We start from the raw sequence: 25938 nt of genomic DNA, 5'->3' as shown, positions 1-25938 counted from the left end.
TGTTTCTTCAAAACCCCTATTAGTTTTGAAATACCTTTCCAACGATAACCCACACTGTAGGGTTGAAGCAAAAAAAAATTCACCCCCACTTTACGTGTAGGGGAGGTACCCTCAAAAAAATTAAATTTTTATATTTTATTGTACGACTTTGTCGGCTTTATTGATTTATATATCCATGCCGAATTTCAGCTTTCTAGCACTAACGACCACGGAGCAAAGCCTCGGAGAGACAGACAGACAGACAGACAGACGGACAGACAGACGGACTACGGAACCCTAAAATGGTTAAAATCTAGTGAGGGATATGGGGACTACGTTTGTATGGAAATGCGCATCCGGAGCGATCGTTCACTTTCGTGTTACATCGCGATGGCGATCTATTTACAAATACAAATACGTTTATTTCATTACTTTTTACAGCAGTTCATAGTTACAAATATGTAAATAAATAAATAAATATTATAGGACATTATTACACAAATTGACTAAGTCCCACAGTAAGCTCAATAAGGCTTGTGTTGAGGGTACTTAGACAACGATATATATATAATATATATATATTTATAAATACTTAAATACATAGAAAACACCCATGACTCAGGAACAAATATCCATGCTCATCACACGGATAAATGCCCTTACCAGGATTTGAACCCGGGACCATCGGCTTCGTAGGCAGGGTCACTACCCACTCTAGGCCAGACCGGTCGTCAAAATGTATTAGGTAGGTAAGTAGTTCATCTTAGGTAAAAAGTGTAGGTAAGTATTTATCTCAACAATATGCAACAATTTGATTGTATAAGTAATGAAAAATGTGCGGATACAGCTTGCTGGATTTAAACCCGCCCTTGGTCTGAAGTCTTGGATTGAAGAGGTATCGTTATTATAAACGTTGGCAGGTAAGATAGATGCACCACTGCTCATGAACTGGAATGGACTGCATGTGGCAGCCACAGATGCTGAGAAGTGGTACATCTAGGTTGCCTAGTTATATTTTTTTTTTGTACTTGTAGATTTATTATTATTACTTTGTATGTCACTAATAACCTTAATTAATTTTAAGATTTGTTGTAACTACTAACAATTATGGATCTATTATGGATTCGAATTAAATAAATAATTGAAATTGAAATTGAAATTGAAATTATTTACCGAATTGTACAATTGACATACAAAATGAGAAGTAGGCAACAAGAGTCATCGCCATCGACATATATCTATTCAGATATATGTCGATGGCGGTATTCAATCATATTTGAAGACATGAAGAGTCTTAGCGAGGGAAACGAAAGCTATGCGACACGAATAAAGCAATCCAAATGTTATTTATGAATATGATGGTACTTTCTATGGCTCGCAGGCAACGGGAGGCCGATTCTCATTATTATTTAGAGTCCACTGTGTCCTACTCGTTTCGGCGAACACTGTCCTCGGTTAGACTCGTGGGGCTATTACTCAGTTATCTTGGTCCACGGGTCGATTCTAATTTCACGATTTGATATTGTTTTGATACGACCTCGGCGATCGTCTTGGTGATTGACGTGCATCTTGCGCACGATTTTCACTTTGGTTTCGCATGCACCAATTAGTGTAAGCGATTTTCAAGGTCGATTTATAAGATCAAAGAGAATTTGAAATAGAGGTGGATTTTCATATGTGTTAAATTTGGTAAATATCAAAAAGTGGCATGGTAATCAAGTGCAAAAATATGTATCGAAAGAATCGTCTCATAAATATGGTACTACGCTCTTATTACACTGGAATAAGATGCTATGGGACATATTTTTGAGTAACATGTGTACACCCATATTTTTACACTTGACTGTACCAACCAAAAAGGCCAAGAATTCCGAAAGAAATAAATTGAATTGAATTAAATAACTCCGACACTATAACAATATGTATGTGTATTCACATTACATTACTGTATTGAGTAGTACAGAAGCGGCTCTCCCCACACGGTGTGTGATCACCGCTGATTGGTCGTTTAAACCGAACTTACATTTCATTGTCAGTTCGAAAGGAACACTTTCTCATCCGTGGAAACCTTTCCGGCTAAATTGTCCCTTTTGCTAGTGCTGGCCATGCTGCCGATTTAAATCTAAAAGGACTTAGTTTGAAGAATTTATGATACATTATTATTATTTTTTTTATACCACGACGGTGGCAAACAAGCATAAGGCCTGCCTGATGGTAAGCAGTCACCGTAGCCTATGGACGCCTGCAACACCAGAGGCATTACATGCGCGTTGCCGACCCTTTAAAAACCTGTACACTCCTTTTTTGAAGAACCCCATACTGTAGCCCCTCGGGAAAACCTCGGCAGGAAGCTCATTCCACAGCCTAAGCGTTCGCGGGAGGAAATTCCTCTTAAACCGCACAGTACGCGACCATTTAGGTTCTAAGGTGTGAGGATGAACTCCCTGCCGACGGTGCGGGGGTGCGGGGATAGAAAGTGGCCGTCGGCATCATGTGAAACAATTCTTCAGAGCACAGCCCATTGTACAAGCGGTAGAACACACACAAGGAGGCAAAGTCTCTCCTTAGACTTAAAGGTTCAATACCGCTTGTGAGTTTGGGATCGTCGACGATTCGTACATATATTCGTACGTATATATATTCAAACGATTCTTTTTGTAAGTAAATTGAGAGTTATGTAAAAAAATACTCAAGTTTTTACAAAACTTTTTACGACTCAATTATAAGTCTGCAAAACTGAGTTGAGTCTTAAAGTAGAGGACTAAATCAATAATTCCCTCGAAACTCGTCAAATGAATCATAAGTTATAACTAACAAAACATCCGTTAGACATAGACATATTAAATATATTAAAACGGGTTACTCATGTAGTCTTTTGTAAAGACTTGAATCTTTTTTATCATAGCACTCAATTTATTTACAAACAATTTGAACACCAATTACATTAACACAAAAGGAAGATAGAGATAGATAGATAGATTGATAGCATTTATTGGTAAAAAATAATATTTTACATGACAAGTAGCAAAAAAAACTGCATTGGTTTTATTTAAAAGTAATTACATTACTAAAAATTACATTTTATAAGTATTTACGTTTTCAGGTAAACCCATTGCACATATAATAATAATATATTTAAGTAAGTACCAACTTTAATCAAAAAATCATATACTTGTGACATGAGCGCGCGCTACTGGTAGCGGAGAGGAAGATCTACCGAAAAATCGTAGGACCCACACGTGGAGAGGATGGAACCTGGAGACTCCGCAGGAACCAGGAGATGGAAGATCTATTGTCCGAGCCGAACATCATTGGAGAAACGAAAACCGCCAGACTCCGACGGCTCGGGCACGTAGTCCGGATGGGTGAGGATCGTGCAGTCTGGAGGGCGTACTCTGGAGTTCCAAATGGCGGAAGACCATCTGGACACCCTAGGTACCGCTGGAGAGATGAAGTGCAAAAAGACCTTAGCGAACTCGGCACCGTCGATTGGACAGAAACGGCTTTGGACAGAGAAGCATGGCGGTCTTTGGTGTCGGAGGCCAAGATCCACTTCGTGTCGCTGCGCCACAGCAGTAAGTAAGTAATAATACCTTAAAGGACCTCAAAAAGTTAAAGTTGGCTCAATAGAAAAAATCACGTAAACATGTCTACATTTCATTTATAACGTTGCCTTGAATACTGTGGCAGTATAATTTTAGTATAAAATAGCTAGTTATATAGTAGTAGTTCTGTCTACCAAGCATAATCTTAATCAGAAGTAGTTATAATTGATATAAAAATTATATACCCGCGCTACGGCCACTTATACCATCGCAACTTTCACGCGGCGCGTCATAGCTCTTTGTTCCCTCTAATTTTCTGGTTTCCAGCGCCCTCTGAACAAGTATTCATAAAACATAAAATTAAGAAATATACAAATGAGTAAATGAGTCCAACGACAACTTGACTTTTTCCCACCTCTACGTTTCACGGCAGAAAGAATTATTATAATCGCTCGAGCGGCCGGATTACTTTTAACGCCCCAACTTCGCCACTTTGTTAGCCGACCTCGCGGCAAAAAGAGCGTAATGGCTTCAAACTTGTTCGCCCCTCACACCTTTTCGAGTATTTTTAGAGGTTTTAATTTGGGGTAAACAATTTAATACCGAGCGCTTTAATCGGAAATCAATTTCGCTCTTCGGAGTAAATTGCTTTCGGTCTTCCATTTTTTGGGATTGCTGGATGTATGCTGTTTAATGAAGCGCGGAATAAGGAAGGAAGTTTGTAAAACATTTGATTTATAAATAAATATAATGGAATTTGCGTCGAACTTTTTTAGACTAAAACTAGTCATTTGGGTTGAGTGTTTCAATGTAGATGCTCACAGTAATATTGCATACGAATAAAATAAAAGAGATACATAGATATAGGTATACTAGACTGCCTAATTGCTTATGATACAGTATAAAAATAAAAATGCATACACTTATCTGGCATAGTCGGGAATCAAAACAGGTTTTTTATATAACACAAAAAAGTCACTGAGCAATTTTTGCAGACTATTTACAATTGGGTCAATTCTTTTTGCTGTCTTGTTTCTGACCACATTCTCACCCTTCTGTTTTTGTATTTTATCAAATTAATTAAAAATTGTTGAGTGCTATTGTATTTTAATTTCACCTCATACAAAAAGTTCCACTTCGCTACACTTTTTGGTAACAAAAATCAAAGAATTTTGACTCAATTTTTCCATAATATCCAATAAATCGAAATATTCAAAATATTATGTTAGCAACGAACACTTTTGATTCGTAGGGAAGTACTGAAGATCTGATGGTTCTGATGATCCTGATCATCATCATCATCATCATCATATCAGCCTTTTATCGCCCACTGCTGAGCATAGGCCTCTCTTCCAGTACGCCACTTGTCCCGATCCTGAGCTAATCGCATCCAGAAGTGTCCCGCAATTTTCCGAATGTCGTCCACCCAACGAGCCAACGGACGCCAGGGGCTTCTTTCATCCGAAAGCGGCCACCCTTCCGTTAACACTTTAGTCCACCTGCCATCACTCTGCCAAGCAACATGTCCCGCCCAACTCCATTTTAGGTTGATCCTGATGGTTCTGACTTAGTACCATTACGCATCACAATTACCCGAGAGTCCTCTTGTCTACACATACTCCAAGATGGGTCGAAAGTGTTGACCATTGCCTGTTGCGTTGTGATGAACTTGCAAGTGAAGTCGTGTCCCCTCACATTATTCGCGTTGATGTAGTCTGAATCATGGTAGGATTTCAAAACCACTCGAGAAATGTCCCAGCGTGGGTAATCCAAGTTATGATTCTTCTCCTTGTGGCAGTTGATAGTTGTCAGTAGCGCCTTCAATTGGCGTGTTAATGATAACCAAGTGTATGTACACCGTGTTTTTATTGAATTCCGTTAACTTCGGGGTATTGGTAAGTACGTTTAAGGAAACTACTCGTACATGACATTTACAAGTAATTTTGATAGTAAGCCGTTCTGATATTCAGACTTTATGCTGTGTGGTCGTTTTGACTAGAAAGTCATTACGAGATAAAGGCTTTTTGCAGATGTGGTCGTTTTGCGATGAAGTCTTTATGTGGTTCTGGTCGTTTTGAGAATCCAGTCGTTGTGATACCGACCCTTTTTTTTAACATTTTTTTATTATATAACGTAATTAAATGTTGCATATTGGGATCGTGCGAAGTGCATGGTGGGGGTAAGTAAAGCGATCCCAGCGCATAAGGTGGTAAAAATTTGAACTAACTGCGGATAGCGTCTTTAACATTTCGTACAATTATATGGCTCGAAATGAAACTTTGATTTACGATTACTCCTGAAATATTCATTTAAATTGAATGGTGTAAGGGACCATTGTAATCTGTATGAAATGCTTAATATAACTAACGTATTTATTTTGATAATTGTTAATAATGTATCCATGTAAATAGCGTTGCAAATTCCACATATTACGTGATCTTTTTCTATAAGTTAAGAATGGATATAGTAAGTTATCCTTAAAAGATAGACATTTAAGATCGCGGACTTTTTTGTAGACCTATGAATGAGAAACAACCCCACCATACATTGTGTTGTTATGGCTCAAACGGATTAGGCAGCGTTTTCGATTAAAGCTCCTAGCCAGCGTGATTTTTTCCGACAAACTCGTTATATTTCAACCAATTTACACAAAACCTTAACAAGTTATATACCTAAGCCTTCCTCAAGAATCACTCTATTGATATATGAAAGTCGTATGAAAATCCGTTCAGTAGTTTTTAGTTTTGGAGTAGTTTTATAAGATGTAGTGAATTAACGTTTTCCCCTAGACTTGCGGACACTAGGTTGCGTGACAGTCGTGCACGCTCCCAATAGCGTTGTTGTTGCACGGGCATTACATTTATCTCAATCAAACAATTGAAAACTGTGACATGTCAATGTCATTTCGAACATCGATCGTCCGAGATAGTACTTACGTTTATTAGCCTGTATTAATCTGTACTAAACACTAATCAATATGTGAACGGGCCCTAAGGTAAGTGTACACACTCGTAAGGGCTTTATAAGATAAAAATAAAATATTTATTATCTCCGAAAATTAGAATACCGGTGTTTTTGAGAAAGTTACTTAATTTAAGCTCAGGAATGCACCCTTGAAATTAACGCAAATAAAAAAACACGGTGTATATTATAGTATTACAAATATATCATCTTAGCTTATTATCAGAGTTATTTGTTGGTGTTATTTTTGTTCTATTAAAATATTGTTTAAAAAAAAATTATAGAAGAAATTCACAATGACATTTAAAAAAATGTACAAGAGAGAAAGACGAACTTTACCAACATGAGGCGTGAAAAGCATTTACGCATTAATTTTATAATTAAACAAGTATTTAACAAGTTTTCCTGTTACATTAATGTTATATTAAACATATCCTTCCAAAGAAACGTTTTCTACTAAATACCAACTTATGTTTTCGGTTACGAAACTCCTCATTCCAGCCAGTCTTGAAGAAATTTGTTCGAGAAGTTTGTAGTTTTGATTTTACGCGACGGCAAAGTGAAGTTTGTGCCCCGTGGCATACGCGTAAGGCCCACAATATATTAGATTAGATGAGGACTTAGGAGAATGTTCTTAAACATATTTTAAAGCTCTGATTCATACTGCGCCTCTTATTATGTCTGAAAATAATTTAGAATTAAGATTTGGTACACTAAAACTTTTTTCATCGAGACATAAAATAGGTATTTTTTTACTATAAATAAAATAAAATAAATAAATATTATAGGACATTATTATAGAAATCGACACAAGTATTATACTAGTCCCACAGTAAGCTCAATAAGGCTTGTGTTGAGGGTACTTAGACAACGATACGAGTATATACAAGGTGGTCAAAAAATATGTGCATTCCCGTTGCCAGGGAGGTTTTGGGATTATACTGAGCAACTTTTACTATGGGACCAACCCCGAAATCGCAAAAAAAAATTACCCTCCCATAGAAAATGGACCAGCTAAAATGTATAAAATGCTCAGTATAAGCCCAAAACCTCCCTGGCAACGGGAATGCACATATTTTTTGACCACCGTGTATAATATATTAATACTTAAATACATAGAAAACACCCATGACTCAGGAACAAATATCCATGTTCATCACACAAATAAATGCCCTTACCGGGATTCGAACCGAGGACCATTCGCTTCATAGGCAGGGTCACTTCCCACTAGGCCAGACCGGTCGTTAAATATCAAAGTTTATCGATATCGATTTACATAGCAACTTCCATTATTATTGGGACCGGGGATAAGAGAGCTGGCAGCTTCCTCGCCCAACGCTTGAGCATAGCGATCCAGCGAGGAAATGCTGCCAGCATCCTCGGTACCATGCCACGGGGGTCCATTTTAGATTTAGATTTTTAGTTTTATATAGTAGTTTTAGTTTAGTAAATTGTTTTTTTTTTTTTTTTTTTTTTTTTTTTTTTTTTTTTTTTTTTTTTTTTTTTTTTTTTTTTTTTTTTTTTTTTTTTTTTTTTTTTTTTTTTTTTAATAGCCTATCTTGTGTCCCACTGCTGGGCAAAGGCCTCCCCTTTTTTCCGCCACTCATCACGGTTTGAAGTATGTTCCCGCCAGTCTCAGTAATTGTATTACTTATTTTTTTTTTATTAAGCAAAAAGAAACAAAAACTTCCATTTGCCCTCGCACTATTCTCTCATCACTCATCAAACGAGGTATATATATTATTATTATTATTATTTATTTGATACACTAGCAGCTCTTGGAGCTGATGCGTGTATATCGCAGCACTTGTGTTTATTTAGCACTTTTTAATGTTCTAAAATGCGTATCTAGTCTATTTTTGAAAGAGTTCACTGACGGTGCACTAACAACAGTTTCTGGTAGAGAGTTCCACACATTTACTACACGATTTGGTAAGAAGTGTTTCCTAGGGTAGCTAGCACATGGAGGTTTGACTAGTTTTTTAGAGTGTCCTCTTAACCTTACATTCTGGCTTGATATGTATAAGTCTTTAATATTTGGAACATTGTAGTGTCCCGACAAGACTATATATATATATATATATATATATATATATATATGATAGATATACGTATGACGAATTCACAGGAGACACTAGTAATGAGTAGTGTAAACCATCGGAGCGTGTTCACCGTGGAACACGCATGAAAGCGGCCGCGTGTGTTGCTAGGGCAACGTAAACACAATTAGCATTTGTCCAGTTGGGTAGGTTAGTTTGGTGTATACGTAGACTGCCACATTATAGACTTCGCTTTGCTTTAGATGTTTTCATATTATCCGTGCCGATATAGGATGTGGGATACTACATCTGCAATTTTAAGCCACCGGGCCTCTTTCAGCGGTCGCGCACACTTCAGGTGCGACCAGACCGCAGCTTAAAAAACGGTCACGATACGGAATCGCAGTGACGCGTCGTATGCGTACCGTTTTTGACGCATGCTCCCCACACAGCTGCTTAAAATACGCTGACGCACCGTAAATTGACCTGCGTAAAAATCGCAAAAAATATTACACAGAGATCTTATGGCAGACACCACACCGGTGACGTAAAAGACGCAACTGTTTTGTAAACAAAAAAGATTCGCGTGAAGCACGTCACTGCGATTCCGTACCGGCACCGTGTTTTAAGCAGCGGTGTGGGGAGCATGCGTCAAAAACGGTACGCATACGACGCGTCACTGCGATTCCGTATCGTGACCGTTTTTTAAGCTGCGGTCTGGTCGCACCTTTAAGCCGCCGGGCCCCTTCCAGTGGTCACGCACACTTCAGCAAACGTTATACACAAACAGAAGTCCGCCTTTTTTACACAAACATTCGAGTTGCACTGTATTTGCTGTACACCTGCAAGCTACACACAGCGTACTGTGAATGCCATACGTGTACAGTAACGACGTTCAGCAGTGGCAGCATGATTCCTTTTAATCACTTGTCACTATGCCCGTCACTTTCGCGCTTACATACTAGTTAGAACGTGACAGGCTTGGTGACAAATGATAAAGAGCCGACCATCTTAGCCCTACAGGGTGCTGTTGCGGCTGCCGCGGTACTACAGCTCGTCGGGCATGTTCGCCGCAAGCGCTGCGCCGCGACGCCCCGCAGGGTACGCGACAGCCACCCCACGGCTCGATTCGAAGAATGATTAAGACACGTTTAAGATCTTTAAAAGATCGATAACTAAACGACATGTCAAAATTTACGTTTATTTCTATTCCGCTGTAATTCCAATAATCTATTTACGGTATTTCTAACGTCATAGGGACATTGGTTGCCCGAATCGAGCTGCTTCTGTCAATTATATGACATACAAACGATATCTAGAACTTATCTAAACCAGAACGTATCGTAATCGTATCTCATTCTTCGAATCGGGCCGAAAGTCTCTTGGGCGTAGTGGCAGGAATTAATAAATACAGCAAAATAGTCATGTCATGTTGTAAATATCTTCCATCCGATATCGTATATCAGATCGGGCAATGTGAAAACGCTCTTAAATTTATAGCCGACTACAACCACCACTCTCACTCTACTTTTCTGTCACCATAATTAAATATTGTCACTATATCATAATTAGCCCAATATTACGTGATATTTTGAGAGTAACGTAACGAGAAATCAAAATACTTTTTAAAACCGTTTTATTTTAAAATGGAATTTCATGAAATGATCAAATCTGGCCCCGACGTATCTAAAACGTAAATGGTCTATGGATGCATATTCGCAGGGTCTGTGGACACAGATATACTCCTACTATTCTAAAATAGTTGACCCTCATAAGTAGGAACCATAACGACCGTACCTATGTCACATTCGAAAACCCATTCAAATGTTTACCGTACTCTCATGCGATAGATGCCTAATGATAATATATAACTATATCCCCCGGGAAGTCCCTTCGGGACATCCCGGCGTCATTCCTAGTATATCGTGGAGTCAACCCTCTAAACTCCTATAAAATACTTCAAAATATATATATAACTATAGATAGGTTATACTTATAGTTAACGAGCACAAAAAATACTTCCATATTTATATCTATACCTAGGAAAAATCTGTAAGTTTTGATGAATTTTCGCATTGCATCCATCTTTGTCATACTCGTTGTTAAACATGACCTTGTCTCTTTCTCTTTCGGTGTGCGGGAGCTCGTTAGCACGTACAACTGTCTCGCTTGCCCAGCCACGACTAATGGCAATTTGTACAATTTGTTCAAGGTAAGCGCTTCAATTTTGGAACGCATATCACTTTAACAATCTTTCTCACACAAAAAGAAAAATTGGAACATGCCAGAGAGCCATCGATCGAAGCATTCTCAATCTAAAACTCAGAGATACGGCCCGATTCGAAGAATGATTAAGACATATTTAAGATCTTAGAAAGATCTTTAAAAGATCGATAACTAAACGACGTGTCAAAATTGACGTTTATTTCGATTCCGCTGTGATCCCAATAAGATCTATCTACGATATTTCTAACGTCAAGGAGACATTGGTTGCCCGAATCGAGCTGCTTCTGTCAATTATACGACATTACAAACGATATGTAAATGAGAACTTATCTAAACCGAACTTATCGTTATAGTACTTATTTCATTCTTCGAATCGGGCCGATAAGCAACGACATACTGAGATAAGGAAGAAGACACGCTCTAACACACAGCAAAAAGCTTAAATAGAAATGGGCCGGACGTGTTGCACGCCACGGCCAAGAAAGAAGTGTTGAAATTCTTATAGTCCAAAGAATTTCAACATGGGAAAAGAAGTCACCCTCTAGAACAATGGGCGGGCGAACTTATGTATTGAATTGAATTGAATTGTTGTTTTGTGTGTTGTTTGTTTGTTGTGTACAAAGTTTACAAACGACTACTGGACAAAAGTAGCCCAGGACAAGAAAAAATGGAGAGAAATGGAGGAGGCATATACTCGTCGAGAGGTTTGCTGATAATAATTTAAAAAAAAAAGTTTGTAGGAGGCTAAGACACACTTTGGGTCGCTGAGTCAGAGGAGTAAGTGAGTAAAATTTTATATTGATAATAATTATAATTTTTATAAACTTATAATTTAAAATAATATTAATTATTTTTGATAAAAAATATATTTTACACTTCAAATGTCTTGTAATGTGTAATCAAATATATTATTAAAGAAATATATTAAGTTTAGTATTATTTATTTTTAGATTTAGGTTTTAAGTTTTATAGTTTAATTATGTTTTATTTTCAAATTGAAATAAATTACATATAGATAAGTAAGAAAAAAATAAAAAATAACTGTCTAGTTATAATATAACTCTAGATATTTATTTTATTATATTTAAGCCTTTTATTTCTTGTTTTTCAAACATCGGTTACGGTTTTAAAATAGTTTTGCGGCGCTATAAAGGCTCATAAATACTTTAAAGGCTTACTTCAAGTGTTAATTAACTTAGGTCCAGTTTAACATTGATGTACTTTAGTTATTTTCTAGATCAAAGTAAATCAAATATTAGTAGCATTTAGTAAATAGGGATTCAGGAGGCCCAAATACCAAATCTCTGTATATGTAGATTTTGTTAATTTTGAAAATAAACAATGTTTAATTTTCTAATCATGTCTAGCCCAAACTTTCAACTGTAAATTGTATACCAATCGGCATTAAAAGCTATGGTTAAGAGAACGTCATTGAAGTACAGTCAGCATCAAAAGTAGCGGATGAAATAACGCGCCAAAAGTATCTGATATTATATTCCAGATAACTTTTCCAAATATAGAAAAAATTCAAAAATTCGCGCTCAAAAGTATATCTTTTACAGTCTTAGTTGTTCTATATTAAAGACATCACTTTTTGTAAGCCGTTACAGAATAGATACCTATGAAACGTTATTTGATCCGCTACTTTTGATGCTGACTGTACTTATTAGCACGTGCTCAGATAATTTATTTTGTCTGTTGACTTTACTGTTGCGCGTCCGACCGTATAATTGGCAGGTCTGGAACACGATGTTATTTTAACTATAAATGTAATTAAAATAGGTTAATTTAGTGAAAACTACAAGTTATATAAAGGTCCGTTTGTTATTGGGGTGCGGTCGCAGACATATACAGCGGGTTCGACCAAATTGAAGTGGGCAGTGAGGGGCATTCTGAGAGCCTAAAACTGTACGGCTACGTTTTTACCAGAGGTGTGCGAAGGTACGTAGCGACGGATGTTTGTTAAGGACCAATAGAATGATTACACCCTGAGCGAGGAAAACTCATGAAGTGATTCTGTTTGGTGTAAGTGTTGCCTAATAAACAACGAAAAACGAAATTTCATAATTTACCTGTCTGTGAGTTTGAGATTCGCATTTTCGCATTTGTTTTCAGAATAGACTGGCTCATGAGATGTTTTAACAAACTCGATGTAAGTACCCCGCAATAGTAATAAATTTAAATAATGAAATTATTGTATTATGTAGTTAAAAATACAGCTAGGATTAAGGACGGAAGATGGAGCGAAAGAATATTACACTGGTACCCTAGAGACAGCCGCCGCCCCCCCGGCCGCCCTAGACGCCGCTGGAGAGACGACATCCAGGCCGTGGCCGGCGTCACGTGAACCCGTGCCGCCACCGATCGGGAAATATGGCATAGTATGGAGGAGGCCTATGTCCATAAATGGACATCCAATAGAACTTAAATTGTTATAAATTATTTCGCAACATTCAATATTATTTATATATAAAAAAAAAACCCAATATACAAAATAATATAATTTAATTAGATTAAGAGAATTAAGGAAAAACGGAAATAGTTTTAAATGCTTTTATAATTTATTCGTGCATGTATGTATATTTTTCTATTGGAAATAAAAGGCTTAAATAATAATAATAAAATAATAATAGTTAAAAAATCTAGTAATAATACAGCGTGTATTTTTGATACGAATACATAGTTTAGGCTGTAATGAACACACTTACAGGTTTTATAAAAACCGGCCAAGAGCATGTCGGGCCACGCTCAGTGTAGGGTTCCGTAGTTACTCTTCCGTCACAATAAGCTAAACTGGAGCTTAAAGTATAGTAAATTGTTAACCAAGGGATGAAACGGTACCTTTCACCCGAGCTAAACAAATAGGCAAATTTGCATAATCAGTACCTAATTAAAGTAAGTATTTTTACTATGAAGGGAAAGCTTTTTGCGATAACTCAAAAACAGCTAAACTGATCATGTCCGCTATAGTTTTCCTTTAATGTCTTTCTTAAGCTCTACTTCCACGATTTTTTTTCATATTTTTTGGACCTATGGTTCAAAAGTTAGAGGGGGGGGACACATTTTTTTTTTCTTTCGGAGCGATTATCTCCGAATATATTCACTTTATCAAAAAAAAATTCTTGAAAACCCCTATTAGTTTTGAAAGACCTTTCCAACGATACCCCACACTCTAGGGTTGAAGCGAAAAAAAAAAAATTCACCCCCACTTTACGTGTAGGGGAGGTACCCTAAAAAAAAAAATTTTTTAGATTTTATTGTACGACTTTGTCGGCCTTATTGATTTATATATCCATGCCAAATTTCAGCTTTCTAGCACTAACGACCACGGAGCAAAGCCTCGGACAGACAGACAGACAGACAGACAGACAGACAGACAGACAGACAGACGGACATGGCGAAACTATAAGGGTTCCGTTTTATGCCATTTGGCTACGGAACCCTAAAAATGAACGAGTTTTAATTTTCTCAAACAAAATAATTCAGCAAGCAACGTATCACTACTTTGTTTTAACTCAAAACGTCTCATTAATGACGCGACATCAGAACTGTCACAATTGATGAAATACATTGCCGTTCGAAAAAAAAACAAATATTAATTATGCTCTGGTAGTGAAGACTAAACAAAAAAAAATCTTTCAGAAGTGTTTATAGCACTAAAACCTACGTCTAGTTTTAATTTGTGGTTATATAAAAAATACATATTTTATAATTTAATTTTGTGTTTATTTTATGACAAGTAAATGATACTAGTGCCTGAAATAAATAAACAATTTAATTTACTATTTTCGGGAATGCTCCTAACGAATATTTGAATGAAGTAAGTCCTTTGAAGCTAAGAGCCGATCTCTTGGTTTCAGAGGATTTACCGCAAGTAGGTAAAACGCTTTACTAAAGCCCTTCTTGCGTGTAGTTGTGTACAGTATGCAAAAAAAGCATAATACATTATGGTAAATATTTAATATACGTTGTACAGGTGTCTGTAATAATTTATTAGTCCGTGTGGACATCGGAGCCATTTAGGGTTCAAGCAAATTAAGTTGTTTGTACTAACGATATGAAATGTCCAATGTAAATGTGAAATGTATGTCCGGGGCGTTTTTATTTTTTCCCTTGGAAATATTTGTACAAATTACATGAAACTATAAGTAATGAAATTATTTTTGTTTGTATATTCAGTGGTATTATTAAATTTAGGTACTTCTGTGTTAAACTGTATTGTATATTCATGAACATACATATAATCACGCCTATTTCCCGGAGGGGTAGGCAGAGACCACGGATTTCCACGTGCTACAATGATACAATCCTGGCAGACCTGTTTCGCTTCCTTCACTTTCATAAACGTTCCTCTTGACCTGGCCTCACATCAGGATTTCCGGCTCTCTTTTCTACATCTCCCTTATACACCTTTGTTAGCCTTCTTTCGCTCATATATCTTGAAATCTTAGGTATGATAATAATAGAAGTTGTCTTGTTTTTTATGCCCAAAAAAAAGGTGACGGAGTGGTGCTTTTTGTATGAGATGATTTTTTTTAAATATAATTTACAGATAGAAAGACATACAATAGCACTTGACCGCTTTATTTATTTGATAGAAGACATAGATACAAACGTGACAGAGTGGTCAGAAACAAGACAACGAAAATAATTTTGACCCAAATAATGATATTGCAAACCATACGTGATGCTTCATTTACACGCTTGCCGAAACTTGGCAAACGTCTACAAGCTCCCAAGTCTGTACAAACGCTTGAATACCATTCACACGCTTGCAAGTGCGTCATTTTATTCCGGACAGGCAAGCATGGCAGACGTGAACAACGAAGTTTCTCTCTTACGTTTCCCTTCAAATATCTTTATTTAAAATATGATATCTGCCACTTAGTTTTGCTCGGCATTTTCTGTGAATTGACATCCATCGTGCCTATTTTGCGTGAAGCGAGGTAGCGCTACTCTAACTACCCCAGCTCCTCTATGAAACCTAGCAAAGTCTTCAGGTGCACAACTGCCTCCTTCAGCGTGCACGGATTCCCTAGGTATTTGCTTCTGTATACTTCTACCTATTTACAATCTGGGAGAACATATTTTGTTGTTTCCTCTTCTTTCATATGTGTCAAGTGTTAAACATCTTGTCAGTTGCACAGATTTTTAGATAGAAGTTATTTTTGGTCGGTGAATCATAATCATCATCATATCAGCCTTTTATCGCCCACTGCTGAGCATAGGCCTCTCTTCCAGTACGCCACTTGTCCCGATCCTGAGCTAATCGCATCCAGAAGTGTCCCGCAATTTTCCGAATGTCGTCCACCCAACGAGCCAACGGACGCCAGGGGCTTCTTTCATCCGAAAGCGGCCACCATTCCGTTAACATTTTAGTCCACCTGACATCACTCTGCCTAGCAACATGTCCCGACCAACTCCATTTTAGGTTGGTAATGACGCAACTGGGATCTCGACATTCCTTACTCGATCTTGAAGCTTGATGCGGTGAATGAAAACAAAAAAATATTCGTAAAGTTTTCTTAATCTCTCTTTAAAATTAATTGTTTTAATGTAAAGTAGAATGTCGTTCTTATAGTTCGCGTCGTTTACGATAACGCGCAAATTTGTCAAATCTAACCTTTAGCAATATGACAATACTAGTCAACAGTAACAGTTCTTTAGGAGTGACTTTTTGAAAAAGGGTACACAAATTCAAAGATTTTTGAAAAGTTTCCATTCCAAGCAGGTAACAAAATACCTAAACAATGTTTTTATGCAGTTGCAGCAGCATGAAATACAGCGTGAAAACATCGCAGGAAAGCTGTGTAGACAGTAGACATGCGGCTTCTAGTTTTTCACATATATATGTCTGTGCTTACGGCCACCATACTTGATAATATGGTAGCCATATTTGGCTGTTATTTTACTTAATTAATTACCTTCTACGTGACTCAAGTAATATTTTGGAATCGACTTTGATTTTAGAAGCTTTTATTTAGCTTTCCCTACGTACGTTATTTTGTTAGTGTCAAATTTTGGATACTAATTTGACGCACTTTCTGATTTCCGATTAAGCTGAAAAATTGCATACATATATAAGCTGATCGGCTGATGGAGATAAGGGGGCCATAGGAATAGGATAGGGGGCCGAGCTTGCCGGGGACTCTTAAAATGGGAACGTTTTTTTAATAACCGGTTTTATCGGTTCGGAAACACCGCAGTCGACGTTTCATTCCTCAGTTTAGCTGTGCGAGGCAGGAAGCGCACGGTTGAGGGCTGCCAATCATCTAAGTGGTGAAGATGGAAATGTTGTCGCGTAGAGCGATGGCGGAAAGAAGCGGCAGGGATTAATCTGAATCTTCGGAGCTCTACAATACGCAGGCCAATTTAAACGTACATCGACATCAAAATTATATTTAACTGATGTCGTTTAGTGAATGCATATCGTTCGTTTTTGTCCTAACATGTATTGGCGCGAGAGAGATGCACAATAAATAAATAAATAGTATAGGACTTTATTACGCAAATTGACTAAGCCCCACAGTTAGCTCAATAAGGCTTGTGTCGTGGGTACTTAGATAACGATATATATAATGTATAAATACTTAAATTCACAGAAAACACCCATGACACAGGAACAAATATCTCATCACACAAATAAATGCCCTTACCGCTTCATTGGCAGGGTCACTACCCACTAGGCCAGACCGGTCGTCAATACCGGTATATTAATAATTAAATTACATAATCTAGATATCTTTTTGATGTCAGTGTACGTTCAGTGTACCATTACAAATAAATGGTTATACTTAGAACAGAAGTTCGATTAGCGTTACCCGCATAGCTCTTTCCTGTTGATATCAGCGTTATAATTATCAGTAACAATACGGTACTTTACTCAAATTGTACTCGTATTATATTATTGTATCCCTATTCGCTATGTGCACGACTGTCACGCAACCTAGCATCCGCAAGTCTAGGGGAAGGGCGGGCCAGGGCAGATTCGTATTGAGACAGTTTCGTTTTTGGGCCCGAATCTGAGTAAGCCCGACTCTGTAGAGGCCAGATTCGCCATAGGTATCTTTCTGAACAAAACAATATCGACATACGACTTATGATATAGAAGTCACTTTCTTTTTAAAACAATTTCTGAGTAGGTCAGATTCGTATATGGTCCCGTGACATGGCAGTAATACGTCTGATTGGTAATAAGTTGGGATCGGATTTATGCAGTTTCTTATCTCATCCGAGTAGCAACGATTCGATTAAAATATTAAGCAGATTCTTTTAATGATGAATTCTGGAAATAACGCTTTCTTATTAGGACAGATTTTATGTATATTTAATTTCGAAAAGGCCAGGTACAATCAGCAGATATCTGAGATACTGGCCACTTTAAGATTAAATATGATAAAGTAATTAATAGATAGTTCTTAATGACAATGTCACAATGGTTATGTGATTTTCTAACCTACTCAGAATCCGGCATTATGAGAATCTGAAGAGCTAGGAATTTGAGATATTAATAACCTGACATCTTAGGAACTTGGATAACTAATAAAATGCTCTATACATTATCGAACTTACTCAGAATCAGAATTAAATAGAAACTGGCAACATTAGAGTCATACTTACTCAGATTTTGGCCTAAAACTCAACTGGTTTAATACGAACCCGTCTTGCCCCGCCTAAAGGCACGCTGGCTAGGAGCTTTAATCGAAAACGCTGCCTAATCCGTTTGAGCTATAACAACAATGTATGGTGGGGTTGTCTCTCTTTCATGGGTCTACAAAAAAGTCCGTGATATTGAATGTCTATCTTTTAAGAATAACTTACTATACCCATTCTTAGCTCCTAGAAAAAGATCACATTGTATGTGGCATCTGTAAAGCTATTAAACGGCTACAGTATTAATAATTATCAAATTAAATACGTTAGTTATATTAAACATTTCATACAGAATACAATGGTTACTTACACCATACAATTTAAATTAATATTTCAGGAGTAATCGTAGATTAAAGTTTCATTTCGAGCCATATAACTTGTACGAAATGTTAAAGACGCGGTTAGTTCTAAATTTTACCACCTTATGCGCTGGGATCGCTTTACTTACCCCCACCATGCACTCCGCACGGTCCCAGTCCCAATACCTTGTATTGTCTCCCTTAGGAAGTATAGACTAGTAGCTCTGTGCTCTCAGTTTATACACCTCATGTCATTGTATATGCAAAGTTTCATTACAATCCAACACATAGTTTGGAAATGTAAGAATCAAAAATACTATCTTCGTTAATTCATTGTCACTTGGAACTCACAATGGTATTAAGTGCCGTAGAAGTCGTAGAACGTAACTGGCGCTTAAATCATTTATGCCAATTTCCACCATTTTTTTTCGTAAGAAGTTTAGTATATCAAGTTGTTGTTGTACCGATGGTCCTGGGTTCGATGGTAAGGGCATTTTACAAAATACAAAATTATTTATTTTTATGGTCAGGTGGAGCTGAGCGGCGCAATACGAAGAAAAACGCAAGATTCAAGGCTCCGCCATATGGTCCTTCAACGGAAAAGATCAGCGCCGAAGATGGAATCACGCAGTAAATTACATTGAAGGTCAGAAATCATTCTTTATCTCGTCGACTTGAATGAAGAGCCGAGCGGCGCTATATAAAAGGATAAAGAATGCAGTAATACATTTTTTCTCGCCAACGGCGCAATTAAAGAAGAAGAAATGTAATATATCGTTTTTTCTTTCGCCGTCTTGCAAGGCTGAGCGGCGCAAAACGAAGAAAAACGCAAGATTCATATAACGCAATGATGCACCAACTAGCGCTATCATGAAAGCGCGTGCAAGCAACATTTAAATCGTTTCGTCTACATTGTGGTCAACGTGCAATCTTGAACGCATCCCTTCGTGCTCGTGCGGGCGGCAGCATTGCGCAGTCCTCGAGTGCGACTAGCTCCTCGACCAATCGCAGCGCCGTACGTGAACGCCGAGAACGCAACACACTGCGCTTCTACTCACAGCCACTGACGTGACGACGCCATTATCCGTTTCGTGTTTGAACTATTTAATTTCTTTACCGAAAAACATTCAAGATCACTCAGTTTCACTATGTGGCGCCTTACGGCATACAAATTTTGAGAGCATGCATGTCAAAATATATGTATGTACATATTTACAAGTCATTATCATCTAAAAATTATTTTATAGAGTAGTAACTCTTTTGAACTAACAATGGTTTTAAGGCATTTTTAAACTTGTTAAGCTGTAATACTTGAATGTTTTGTGGTATTTTTATTATATATTTTTTGTGTGATTCTGATGAGATGAGAGTCAAATTCAAATTCAAAAATTTATTTATGCAATTAAATTTATGCAAGTAGGCCTCAAGGGCTCTTTTACAAGTCAATACAACATTTATAGTAACATCATATAGTGACATGAAAAATACATAACAACATTTATAAATACAACAGCCAATACCTGGGTAAACATTACATTATAATAATCTTAAAATAAATAATTAATACAATACAATAGAGATGTATAGTCTCTATGGTTAAAAACACATTAAATCTGGAGATGTAAAAGGTCCCCAATGTCAGAGTACTAATACTAATAAAATTTGGAGGTGTAAAGTCTCTCCAAGTGTCAAAATAAAATTTATACTAAATAAATAAACCGCGTCTGGACTGTTTAACTAGCAGTCTCATAAACTAATGCTACATTCTGTACATAACTAGTATGTACGTTCTGTACATAACTAGTATGTACCAAGTCAAGTATATTATCAGGGGTCAGTCATGGGGCTTTTCTATATACCTATGTATTTGTATCGTTGTTTGAATAGATACTCAAACACAAGCCTCCTTGAGCTTACTGTGTGTGGGACTTAGTCAATTTACATTTTTTTGAGACCAATCAAACGTCAAGATGTTCTAATTTATCTTCCAAGATTTAACTCAAATATATATACTACTGAAATAAAAGCTTATAAAAATTAACAAACACATAAAACAGAGGAAGTAATAACATTAACGCATGTACCGAGTTTAACCACATCCCTTAAACGTAACAATTATGGTACAATGCGGTTTCCATCGAGATAACGCCAGAGATTGTGCCAACGTTATATTATTAATTGTGTTACTCCGAGCCCGATTCAGATATCACAAAGTGATACGGTTTTGATCTTATTTTGATGAAAAAAATCACTAAGCTACGTAGTCCTCCACCTTGTACCTCCACCGCTACCTTACAGAAAACCACAGCCAAATAACACTAGACCCTACTCATAGTGTTGTGTTCCTGCCGGTGAGTGAGGTTGCCAGAGGTCAACGAGGGGCAGGAGTGGGTTAGCGTCGGCAACGCGCATGTTACTCCTCTGGGGTTGCAGGTGTACATAGGCTACGGATGCTTACCATCAGGCGGGCCGTATGCTTGCCACCGACGTAGTATAAAAAAAGTATTGTTTTTGGAACAAAGTTCCTCATCGGACTTTATGGACTTGGCGGATGGGGGTTATGAGGATAAGATTTTTCCGTCACGAAAACCCGTCACGACCTTTTAGTTATATTTTGACACAATGTCACATGGACTTGGACATGGAGACGGACATGGACACGAGCATGGAGACAGACATGAACAATGTCCATATCGATGTACATGAATATTACGAGTTTCCGTCACGACCCTTTCTTAACTTCGCTCCAACCGAGTGCTCCACGACACTCAAGCATTTTTATACATTAATTTTCCTATGGCTTCCCATTATTTCAGCTACTGTGCAGATCAAGTTACGAAATTGCGGCAGTCTACCGCCCGTCCTAAGGGACCGCTCCCGTGTCGACACTGCGACACAAGGTCACCAGTACAGATGACATAGATCTATGTCTAAGGCTCTTATTATATCCCAATTTGTCCAAAAGATCTGTCATTTTAGCACAATATTGGCCTATCAAATATTGGTCATATATAGGCAACATCTAGAACATTTTTTGCAATCATTTCATTTTTGATGCTTTTTGATACCGCTTGTACAATGGGCTGTGCTCTGAAGAATTATTTGACGTGATGCCAACGGCCGCTTTCTGTCATCAGATCAGCTCCATGTTATGATAATATTACATGGTCATAGATTGTCATATTAGATTGACATATGTATTCAACATATGTATTGTAGAATTTGTCATATTAGATTGACATATGTATTCAACATATGTATTGTAGAAATATGTATATATTTTAAGGTAATTTAAGGTACTTGTTTGTATTGTGTGAATGTAAATACGCATGCATACGCTCACCCGTACAATGTTAACTTATTTACTCCTAATTCTCATGTAAGTGAATTGTAAAAAAATCTTATGAGAAATAAAATTCTTTAAACCGAAGATTTAAACCACACTTACTTACATACTACTACTAACTGGGCAAGTTAAATTGTAAAAACAAGCAGCCTGAGCAGTTGTGTTACGGATTCGATCTTATTTTGATATGACCACAGAATACCGTACAGAGAAGAAACTTCCTACAAAACCAACGTTTGACAGCGATTCAGGGACAAAATATGCTATCCCTTTGTAATGTATGGCACTATCCCTATCGGCTATTCAGGCTTGTCAAAATTCAAGTCTTTATATTATCTGTGGTTATGCACGCAAAGGGACGACAAGTTGTGCCAACCCTAATATTGCTCGGAGCAATGCTGAGCCGAACGGAACCGAGAATGCACGAATGCTGGAGTTTCTCCCCCTGATATGGCCTTGGATATAGCTCACGCTGTTTAGTGCAGTTGAAATGAAGTGAGTCTTATGTGAGTTGCGCACCAATTAACAAGCATTGACACTTGACTTGAGTGATCTGTCGATACCCCCCGTCAGGGGGGTATGAGGGGCCGCTACCGCACTATGGCTGCGGCGGCTGTCGCGGGTCGCTTCCCCACCGACTGGTGGGGTGGTCTGATGGCCGTCATTTTGGGGACGGTGTGGGTAGCTGGTAAGCATTGACATATATATCTAAGGACGGGCCTTACGGGCAATGAGAATGGGCCCAGTACAGCGGTGTCACGCACACGAATTCGAGCCAATCGTGCAGTCTCACGCCACAACACGATTGGTTGATGAGTTCGCATCACGCGCGCGATTTGTCGCAACAGTTGGGTTAGACTGCAAGATTGGCTCGAATTCGTGAGTGACACCACTATACTGGCCCCATTCTCATTGCCCGTATGGACGACTTAGATATATGTCAAAGTTAACAAGACGATTGTTACGGTTTTATCAAAACCAGTTCAGAATATAACAAATTTCTAATTTAGAATCGACCTCTGTGTAAAAACGGACCTTAATGCAGAGGGCGTTTAATCCATTATTTTAATTAAGTAAATGAGTCATGAGCAGTCCTAAGTACGATCACAGTAACAAACAACATGGCTCGTTTGATGGTAAGCGAACTCCACAGCGTATAGACGCTTGTAGCGCGTTATTAACCCTTTAGTGTTAGGCCTGAGTGGACGCTTGAGTTGGGCGTGCAGCGGGGCAGGGCGTGCGGCGTGCATGTTAAACAAAATGCAAACGTATAGAAGCGGTCTTAGTGCACGCTGCTTAAATCACTTGCATATGATCCTGATGCTACGCTGCAGGCCTCGCCGACGCTCCGCTTCGAGTGTCTACTTAGACCTTACACTTAGATACCACCGACGTATCAAAGGGGGTGTTTGTGTTATCGTAGTTTCCGAACGGATGAACTAGTTTTAGTGTGTTTCTATTTAATCAAAGGTTTTGTTGCCGATTAATTTCTGTATATAGTCCGTGACATCCACGATGATGCGCAGATTTGTCAAATTTAACCTTTAATATCATGTAAATACAAGTCAAGGCACGCGTCTTCGTGAATGACACGATCTACATATAATGCCCTGTACTCAGAAACACTTCTTACTTAATGGACATAGTCTGTGACGTCACTATTTCACTTCGCTAGCCGTTCTGAAAGAATTATAGAACTTTAAACTGGAATAAATGACATATTACATTATATATGTAGTGTATGTGGCCGTAGGCCGAAGTGTGTCCGGGTGGCCTAGTAGCAGTATAGGCCAAACGTTAAGTGGAATTACTAGCTTAACAGTCTAGACGCGATTTATTTATTTAGTATACATTTTATTTTGACACTTGGAGATATTTTATACCTCCAAATATTATTAGTAGTTTGACATTGTGGACCTTTTACATCTCCAGATTTAATGTATTTTTAACCATTGAGACTATACATCTCTGTTTTACTGTAGTAATTATTTATTGTAAGATTATTATAATGTACCCAGGTATTGGCTGTTATAAATGTTGTTATGTATTTTTCATTTCACTATATGATGTTACTATAAATGTTGTATTGACTTGTAAAAGAGCTCTTGAGGCCTACTTGCAGAATAGATTTTTGAATTGTATATTTTTTTATTTATTAAAAAAAATACCATTACAAATTGAACCGTAAACCGTAACGGAAGGTTAAATTTGTAATGGTTATAATTTCCGATATTTTCAATTCTAATTAACGTTCGGCCAAAACTGCCTAGTAGTCAGGGTATTAGCCGCGTAAGCCAAAGACAACAATCATATGGCTTGGTTAGTTCTTCTTTAGTATAGGTATGACGAATTATTTGACATGATGCGAACGGCCAATTCTTCACCGCACCGCACGCCGTCGGCAGAGTGTCCATCCTCACACTCTAGAACCTAAATGGTCGCGCACTGTGCGGTTTAAGAGAGATTTCCTCCCGCGGACGCTCCGGCTGTGGAATGAGCTCCCTGCCGAGGTTTTCCCGAGGGTCTATAGTATGTGGCTTCTTAAAAAAAGGCGTTGCAGGCGTCCATAGGCTACGGTGACTGCTTACCATCAGGCCGTATGATTATTTGCCAGCGACGTGGTATAAAAAATATATGACATCCATTTCAGTTTATATTTAGGTAATAAAAGATTTAGCAAAAATAATTTGGTTTGGTCCCTAGTTGAAAGACATAGTTAACTAGATTAATGTTATTAATTTATCCGATAACTCGAGTATTTTATGAAGTCAAAGGCTGTTTTATGTCTGAGATTATCAGTGTCATTAAAATTAAGTAATGACATTACAATTGACGGTTAGTGTTGTGATTGAATCGAAACGAAATTATATAGGTAATAATGGAATGTAAGAATCACGTTATTGATGTGATTTTTACTGATAATATCTGGCCTGTATGCTTCGTCTTTTGGGCTTAGAAATAAACATTCTAGTCACCCTTGTCCGATGTCAAATATCATGCATAATATATAAAGTATAAGTTGATGTACAGTCACGCACTGTGCAGAGCTGCTGGGTTCTACTTAAATTGGTCAATTCATAGAGTAAGTATTAACTTTCCATTTAGCTAGGACCCGGAATGGATCAACGATTTCGGTGTGTGATGGTATTCGACTTTACTGGGCCGAGTGAATAAAATCAAATGTGGTGTTATTCTTGATGGCATTCATAAACGCATTATAAGCCTGAATTTGCTATGAATCGTTTGTCTTTGACTGTCATTTTGACTTATGTACTTGTAAGGAAAGATAAGACATATACAACGGGGAGTGCTCCGAGGAATTGTTCGGATTAATCCCTGCCACTTCTTTTTATCATCGCCCTACGCGACAGCATTTCCACCACTTATATGGTTGGCAGATCTCAACTGTGCGTTTCTCCAGGAACTTTCTGCCTCGCACAGCTAAACTGTGGAATGAACTGTCGCCTGCGGTATTTCCGGACCGATACGACCTTCAAGAAAAGAGCGTACTCCCATCTTAAAGGCCGGAAACGCACTTACAACCCCTCTGGTGTTGCAGGTGTCCATGGGTGGCGCTAATCGCTTACCATCAGGTGATTCAACTGCTTGTTTGCCTCTACCATAAAAAAAATTAACTAATTAAAGCTAGGAAAGTTTTATGAATAACGGTGTAAGATGATAGTCGTCGATCGCCTCTCCATACATACCGAGTCAGCTTTAGCCTATTCTGATATTGTTTTTTTTATTAGCCTATGCGTGTGTCTCACTGCTGGGCAGAGGCCTCCCGTCTCCCTTTCCAATCCTCCCTGTGCCGAGCCAGATCCCGCCAATCCCGCTGAAACGCGTCCAAGTCGTCCCGCCATCTCTTCTCGGTCTGCCTCTGCCACGAC

At 38.0% G+C, this 25938-nt stretch overlaps 1 protein-coding gene across 6 annotated transcripts in view; it reads right to left on the bottom strand.

The window, feature by feature from the left end:
* LOC133525880 (FMRFamide receptor-like) overlaps window positions 1-25938 on the bottom strand; it is a 271239-nt gene that overhangs the window by 215764 nt on the left and 29537 nt on the right. The gene's annotated exons all lie outside the window — the stretch shown is intronic.

Source organism: Cydia pomonella, chromosome 1, assembly GCF_033807575.1.
Source record: "Cydia pomonella isolate Wapato2018A chromosome 1, ilCydPomo1, whole genome shotgun sequence".
Lineage (NCBI taxonomy): Eukaryota > Metazoa > Arthropoda > Insecta > Lepidoptera > Tortricidae > Cydia > Cydia pomonella.
Note: the sequence above shows the minus strand (reverse complement) of the source record. Positions and strands in the feature narration are given on the sequence as shown.